The sequence below is a fragment of the Epinephelus moara genome, chromosome 1 (genome assembly GCF_006386435.1).
Source record: "Epinephelus moara isolate mb chromosome 1, YSFRI_EMoa_1.0, whole genome shotgun sequence".
Lineage (NCBI taxonomy): Eukaryota > Metazoa > Chordata > Actinopteri > Perciformes > Serranidae > Epinephelus > Epinephelus moara.
In genome coordinates, this window is record NC_065506.1 from 2241477 (window position 1) to 2249917 (window position 8441).

General features: G+C 41.7%; 1 protein-coding gene across 3 annotated transcripts in view; it reads left to right on the forward strand.

Annotated features, from left to right (window-relative positions):
- The window catches only part of fah (fumarylacetoacetate hydrolase (fumarylacetoacetase)), a 625231-nt gene that overhangs the window by 486895 nt on the left and 129895 nt on the right, over nucleotides 1-8441 (forward strand). The gene's annotated exons all lie outside the window — the stretch shown is intronic.

Genomic DNA, 8441 nt, shown 5'->3' on the forward strand with positions numbered 1-8441 from the left:
AAGGACAGAGGGATGTTGTATGCTGTAAAGCCCTGTGAGGCAAATTGTGATTTGTGATATTGGGCTTTATAAATAAAATTGATTGATTGATTGATTGATTGATTGAAGTGTGTAGACATTATTTGTAGTTGTCAAAAAACATTGTCTAAATGGATTTTTTATACAACCTGTCACCTTGATTCTAATTGCTGATACATGAATTAGCCTAACTAGATTAGTTTAAAGATTAAAAACATATAGAAAACATAATGACTAAAAGTTGACTAAAAAAAAAAACTTGACTAAAAATAGTGTAATAATACTTGATTTACATAAATTTAGAACCAACTGGGCAGGGTTAAAGTTGAGCTGCCACCACCTTTAACCAGTTTGGTCAGAGATCCGAGAAAACATTCACTCACACACACACACAGACACACACAGACACACACACACACACACACCCACAATACCACGATGTATGAGGAAATATGAGTACTTTATTGATAAATTCATTAAGCCACAGCAGCTTCTTCATACAAAGGGTCTAGAACGGGCCAAACTTTAACTCATTCCCCCTCCAACAAATCCATCCCACCAGCTAACCAGCAGCCCTCAACACCACAACACACCAAGTCACTTCATATACGGAGGCAAACCATGGGTCTCAATCAAGCGGGCCCACGCATGAGACAACACAGCAGGTAAGCACAGCAAAACCCCATGCATTAAATCACATCATTTCACTTTATGTAGACACACTGCGTTTCACTCTGAATGGGGCTATGTAATTAGACTGGGCAGGACTTGTTATTCTTTGCCTACCTTTCCACCTTTCCCACGAATCCCCTGCTGTGGTGGTTTGATTAAAATTCCTAAAAGCTACATTTAACAAAATAAGACACAGACTATGATAATAGGGGCACAGTACTAAACATATAACACTAATTTTAACATTTAAAATGTACAGTTCACTTAACTGGCCAGTTGGCCAAGACCCTCCCCCAGGGTCTAGGCTTGTGGCGCTGGTACGACCCAGCCCATAAGCAGCAAAAGCCTGCGGGGGAATCGACGGTCCAGCGCTGGAACGGTGGAACGGTGGAATATCTATTGCCTGCTGTACCTGTCCTCGCTGCCGGCAGCCCTAAATGGCTACGAACGCCCCCCACTCACCTTCTGCGAGTGCAAACAGTTGCTTTGTGCTATGTGCATGAAGCTCCGCTACCCAGACACACACTGTCACTTCCTGGGCTCTCCCTTATCAGTTCACCTCCCGCATAATCACCTGCAGCTGAGAACCATCAGCCCACAAAGTCACCGGCAGCAGCCATAGCTTGGAGCAGGTGAAATTTAGCAGTCTTTAATTAGTTGTCGCCGTCTCTCAGGGCAACCACAACCTCAACCTCAGTTCACTACAATAGGAAAGATAAAAATGACTAAAATGTGACTAAAACTAACAAGCATTTTCATCTCAAGATTAAGACTAAATCTAAAATGGCTGTCAAAATTAACACTGGTCGTAAATAAATGAGAGAGGGGTCGAATTGAGACTTCAAAGAGAAAACTGGTCAGCCATATATGTTTCTTAGTAAAGCCCTGTGTCCGCAAAGCAGTCTAGTGCAGTTCAGTTCAGTTCAGTATGCTTTTTTTCCCAATTCAACTGTAAGAAGTTGTGGATGGTACCAATGGCACTGTTCCTTACTGTCCCCATTTTTAGTCACCCCTCTGTTGGGGTACCTAGCACACACATCTGGTACCAAAGGGTGGAGTTAGAAAGACTGCAGTCTGTTGATTGTGCAGTAGAGGATGGGCACTCCTGCTCAGGGCTGAGTTGTGGCTGGTTTTGAAGCTTATGTAACCACTGTTCACACCGTGGCAAGTTTTACATACATTAGTAAACTATAACTATCAAATGAAAGGATGTTTTGCTGCTTCTCACAGCAGCTGCAGACTATGAAAATTTTTTTAATTCACTGTGCCGACTGCTGGCAACTTTTAAGGTGGAATGTTTACTTGTAATGGTACTCAATACATTGTTGACAACATGAATCAATCAGCACAACTTAAATTTCAATATAACAACTTTGACCATTACTTTAGTTTTTATTGTCTCTCTTGAATGACATACTTTAAGTGATGATCTTCAAGCGTTTAGAAAATATATTTATTTCGACCGGATTATGTGAACTGCATATATTCTAATCCTCACTTGGAGGAAAATAAAAAGTAAGCTGGAGTGTCATTCCTGTGGACTACGGCAACGCTAAACCCCTGCACTTGCCTGAGAAGGACTTAATGCACAAACCTACAATTTTTTAAATATCCCATTGAGAGAGACTCTCACTGCAGCCTGATGTATTTTGTTCTGAAAATGTTGGCGTACAGCCTGGTCCTGTGGATGATAAATGAGGTGCAGAATTCCCTCTGTGTCCCTGGTGATAAGGAAATACAGCAAGTGTTGAATGGAGTAGTGAGTGACAACAACCACGTTTAAGAGTACTGTTTGCAGTGGAAACGTTAAACGGACCTATGGTCTAGGTACCATGTCTGAAAGGTTAATTTTGGTTCCAAAGGTACCATACCGAAAGTGTTTGGTGGAAATAGAGCTTAACATGCAGGGTTGAATCTGTGCTCCTTGATAACAGCAATTAAATGGCCTGATAACAATCAAAGCAGGAGGATAAAAATTGATCTACAGTCGCCAATGTAAAACAAAAGTTGCAGTAAACTGCAGTTTTTCTTTAGAACAGTTCAGTCCATGGAGCAGAGTAAGGGGCAGGTGTCAAGCTGAGATTAAGTTCTATCACTAAGAATCATCAGATTTCAAATTCTACTGGTTTTAGCTTTAAAGATACAATCAACACTAAAATTCAGCTGCTGGCAACGTAAGTGTGAGAATGTTTTTATTGCTTATAAAAAACCCTCTCCAGCCAAAGTGTTCCTGTATAAACATTAGGTTATGGTTTCTGGCTCGCTCTGGGTGGGGCTACCTGCCTAGCTGGATGCAGAGATGAAGGGATAGTGTGGTGGATGGATGGTCTGGAGGACTGCTCCGGGCAAGATGGCAGTGATGGTACATTACAGAAGTGGAGACAGAGAACAGGCTTTGAGTGATGTTTCCATGGTGGAAATCAGATCCTAATGGACTGGAGAATGGCACCAGTGGGGGAGATCCATTGGAGCTCAGAGACTTCAGTAATGCACTGAGAACAGAGGCTGCCTCCATTAGTATGTGATTGAGATAACATGCAATCAGCCGTTAATTCCTCTTTGGCAAAACCTTCAATCACAATGGAAAGATTACTTGTCTTGTTTTCACTATTTGCACTGCATGGACACAAAAATGCAGTCCATAGTGTAATCATAATGATAACATAATACTTTTAATAATATTTTCATTACTATAAATAAATCAGAATAAATAATTAAAGTATTTAGATATGTGTGAGACAGTAGGACATAGTTTATTTGTATGAGAATGGTATTGTCACAAAGTCTGCCTCAGTCCTCAGTCCCTCCTTTCAGCTACACTCTCACATCTTCAGCCCCCTGCATTGTCTCTGTGTCCTTCCTCTCCAGCTACATCCTCTATTCTCCAGGTCCCTTCCCTGCTATATCCCCTCCATCCACCAAATGACCTCAGACTTTCCCTTCTTTCCACTTCACCCCACTACCCCATGCATCCACACATCTGTTCCCACTTTCCTCATCTGCTCTGCAGTTGCCTGTAGGTTCTTGGTCACTAACCAAAATGTGTTTAAGTTGAAATTTCAATCAGATGATGGCATTAGGTGAAAAATGGTCACATAAATCATCAAATGTTTGCATCATACTGCATGAAAACCAACCGTCTAACTCTGAACTGTGATTGACAGCAAATCTGCTGATGGTGCTTGAGAAAAATGTCACATTTCTTTTCATAGGATAAAATCTCAAAACTGGGTATTTTAAAACCAGGGCCCACTTATTTAGAAGTAATTTGATCAGATTCCAGCTATCGTATTGGATCAAATCGTGAAAATGGATTGTTAAAATGAGAGAGACAGATAAAAAGGATTGTGAAATCAGATTAGATTACATAATTGGTCTGGATCAAAACTGCACTATGTGCTGTTCAAAACTCTTTAGTAGGATTGGGATTTGATTGATCAAAATGGGATTATCCTGATCATAGCAGAAGGGTGGATTTTAGAATTAAATGTATAAAAAATTTAAAATGTTTAAATAATACAATATTCGTATCATGTAGAATGTTCACCCTTTTTGGCTTCTCTGTTGACTGTGGAGGCATGTGAGAAAAATAAAGTTTTCTTCAGGAATTGAATTTAACACGTGAGTAATTGATATACATATGGTCATTTTGTGGGTGAGGTATTCCTATAAAACCACAGTACTTCATTCAGTGGTGCAGTGGTGTAGTTGATGAGGTGGGTGTACTACTAGGTAGACTGGTAGGTTACAGAGGAGGAAGTGGGTATATCCTCCTATATATTCCAGTGGCTTCTTGGCTGATAGGTGGATGTAATGTAAATGGTCAGAAAAAGAGATGGATATACTATGTATACCTGTGTATAACCTCCACTACAGCACTGACTTCAGTTGGAAAAATATAAACAACAATAATACTACATGCAGCAATGGTTAGACGGGAGAGATGGTTATGTGCAGCCCGAGCCAATTCTGCAATTCTAGCCTATTATGTACTAATGTCAATGCGTGAATTTTACTTTAAGATGATTGGGTTTGATTTGTTAAAAAAGACTATGGGCTCTAGTTTCGCAGACCGGGCACAGCGGGGCCGCAGCGCACCTGCGCTTCGCCAACTGGGTGTGGCCAGGCAGATTTTGTAAGTTTGGCACACCGTGCGCCTGGCGCAGCTACTCCTCTATCCCACCTCCGTCCCTCCTACCTGCGCAAGTCGGAAAGAGGGAGGAGAGAAGGCGTGGAGTGGGTTTTACACACATCACACCAATCAAATGAGCCCCTCTCCTCGCCCTTAAATGCGCCGCGCGAAGGCGTAATGAGAGTTTACTCAATTCGCCATGGCAGAAGAGAGCAGCAGCGTCAGACGGCCAAACTTCTCCCAGGAGGAAACTGATGTTTTGGTCCGGGAGGTCCAAGCTCGCAGTGTCCGAATATACGGAACTGCGAGCAGACCTCCACGGGCTGATGATGCAAAGGTAGCCTGGGAGGAGGTCACCACAATTGTAAATCAATGTTGCGTTTCTCTCGTGCGCGCGCGCTCTCTCTTTCTCTCTCGCAGTCTCACTCTGTTTCTTTTCTTTTGACTTTTCTAAGATGACAGATGCTGAATATATACTCCCTATCTGATGCTGTGGCTGTTTGTGGTTGGCTGAGAGGGATGTGAACTCATTAGTTTGCAGCTGTGTTAATCAAATCAGGTTGGGTTTCCATTACGCGTGCCAAACGTGCCAAACGGTGCCAATCCCCTTTGATCTGACATCAGATGTGACGGGACAGTCGATATAGAGATACATTTATGTGCTGATTGCAGATAGTTGCATTGAATAGTGTTTTTTTGGGTATTTATTGCATTGTTAATGTGCCTGATATTCTGGAAACCTGCCTGTGAGGTTTTGGTGACGTGTGCGCACTGTCCGCCGGTCAGCCAAACTTCGGCTTACACCGGCTGCGCTCCACCTGCGCTGACAGTAGACCTGGTTTCAGCTGGCGAGCTTTTAGCGCACCTTCGGCGAAGCCTTTTGGCACGACACTGTCACTGCGCCAAGCTGGATCTGTCGACACCTCCCCCTGCTGCGCCGCCACACCCATCTCAGCGGACCTCGGCCTGCCAAACTACCAAACTCAGCGCGCCTCGGGTTGCGCTGCTCGAAACTAGCTCTGCGCGGGGTTCACCACCCTGCGCCACCTGCGCTGCGCCGGGAAAGTAGAGCCCTATATGTGCAAACATCCCAAGAGACAGATACCTGTGTGGCATGGGAAATAAAACTGTCTGCATGGCAGAGGTAAAAAAAAAAAAAAAAAAAGTGATGCTTAAAGTATAAGGTCACTGTCTCACAATGATGTACACCAGGGTGTAGAATATAATGTCATCCTAGGCAACATCAGCAATGTGGTTGTCCTCGAAGGTCAGGTTGTAAATGTCAGACTTTCAATATATAATTTGTCTCTGCATTTGATTATTACTGGTCTTGGTAATGACTTAGCAATAGCTATAACTAGTACTCAAAGCAGGACTCTAAGACAGTGGCAAGCAGACATTCAAGTGTACAACTAAACTACTATACACTTTATCAAAAAATTAAATATACAAAGTAGTAGAAGTAATAAAGTCAAAGTGACAGTAAGGGTTGTTTTAGTTTGTGTAGCCTACAAGCAAGGTTTGAATCTACAATGTATATTTGCTAAAAAATGAAATGATGTCAGCATAACAACACTGGTCAGATTCTAGTTGAGGTTACTCATGATATGGACAGAGTGGGACATGAGAGTAATGCTGCCTGGATGCACAAAACTCTCTCCAAGTGATCACCCTGGATATCACATACCATCCTAATCCATTGATCCATCCGTGCACACAATAAAAAAATACAAAACATGCGAAATACGAGCACATTCATTAGAATGCAAGCATTTTACATTGGCCAAGGTTAGCATACTTGGCTTCATGTCTGGTGTCAAAGTGCTGCTGCAAATTATTTTAGGCTTTTTGGATCAGCCACAAAACATAACCTTAAAAAGTCTCTGTGAGGCTTCATAAGAAACACTTTTTACCACCAAAATTCTACCCCTGCTACGCAGTGGTGGGTAGAATTCTGAAAATCTATACTAAGTAAAAGTACAATTACTCCCATAAAGATGACTCAAGTAAAAGTTTAAAAAGTGTCTGGTTGATAAATTACTCAAAGTACAATTTACTTTTCATTTATTATTTTTAGGTTGTGCATGCCAGTTTAAAATAATAATTAAAAAAACAGTACCTTGTAATGAAGCCTTTTTTAATGAAGTAGAGCAGGTAGGCTAATCAAATAGATGAACAGCCTATACTATTGAAATATAAACAATCTCCCACTCTCTCTATCTGTAACTCTCTACCGATCTCTATATTATTATAACTAACAATTTATATGAAAACAATATTATTCATGAAAATCAACATAGATAATGTTAGCTAGGTAACTACATTTCACCTACAGTATGTGGAACTAACTTCAATGAATTTGCAGAGGTTAGCGCTTAGAGATCTTAGTGGTTTCAGGTGACACAGCCAGCCTGTTACCATTCTTAACTCATCAAATCCCAACGTCCCCCAGCGTGTTTGTTCAGTCGCTCAATCTAGGATGAAGTGAGTCTCCTGGCCTCTAAGCTCTCCAAGGAAGGCACTACGGCACTGGGTTGCTGAACCTCAATGCTGGGTCTGTTCTCCTCATGTGGGTCAGACCCCATCCAATGACCTAGCAGGTCTCAGCACACAGTGGATGGCCAATACTCTTGCTTCTCTCCTTGTCTCCCCATTTTCTGAAATCATGAGTATATATACATACATATATTGACAGCTGCGGGTCAGGTGGTAGAGCGGGTCATCTACTTATTTGAAGATTGGCGATCTCAGCTCCTCCAGTTACATGTCAAAGTATCCTTGGGTAAGTTAGTGATCTCCACATAGCCAAACTGTGTTTCATTTGCAATAGTGGGTGTTTGGATGGAATTTGTTTTCAGAACAAAGGAGGGAAAAACCTGTTTACAAAAACACCCATGTCAGTGTGGACTAAGGCTAAGACTTGTATGGTTTCATTAGGTTTTTAGATGCAAAGCATTTGCTATAGCCTGTACTTAAGGTGTAAAAAAATTATGTGGCAGAAGCGAAGAGAAAGGTTGTTTATGTTTGAGTGAAAACCTAAACACACCCACCCCCTCCCTTCGTGCTCCTCTGGGGGCTCCACCCCCTAAGTTCATTGACGTGCATTCCCATAGCAACGGACGTAGCCACTGCGTAGCTGACCAACATGTTGGAAACCGAAGCATCCGCTGCTCGAGGGTAAGTTAGCCTCAATGAGAGGAGGCAGTATTTATTGCTATGAAAGTACAGGTGACGTATTTTAGTAATGTTGTAGCAAATATGATAATAAGCCTGTCATTATATAAACAGCAAACTGAATAAATCCAAATGTCAGCACTCACAAATATCATATATATCAGTCTTTTAATAACGCACAGCAGTATCAAAAATGGATGCGTTTCAGCACTTGGCTTTCCTCAGCGTGAAGTCAAGTGCTGAAACGCATCCGTTTTTGATACTGCTGTGCGTTATTAAAAGACTGATATGATATCTGTGAGTGCTGACATTTGGATTTATTCAGTTTGTGATTTTTGGGTCGGCACCCTGTGATTTTTCAGACGGTGAGTCAAGCACATCAATTCTTTTGTATTATATAAACAGCCACTGAAGCCAAATACTTGTCAAATCTAAAGTTAAAGCA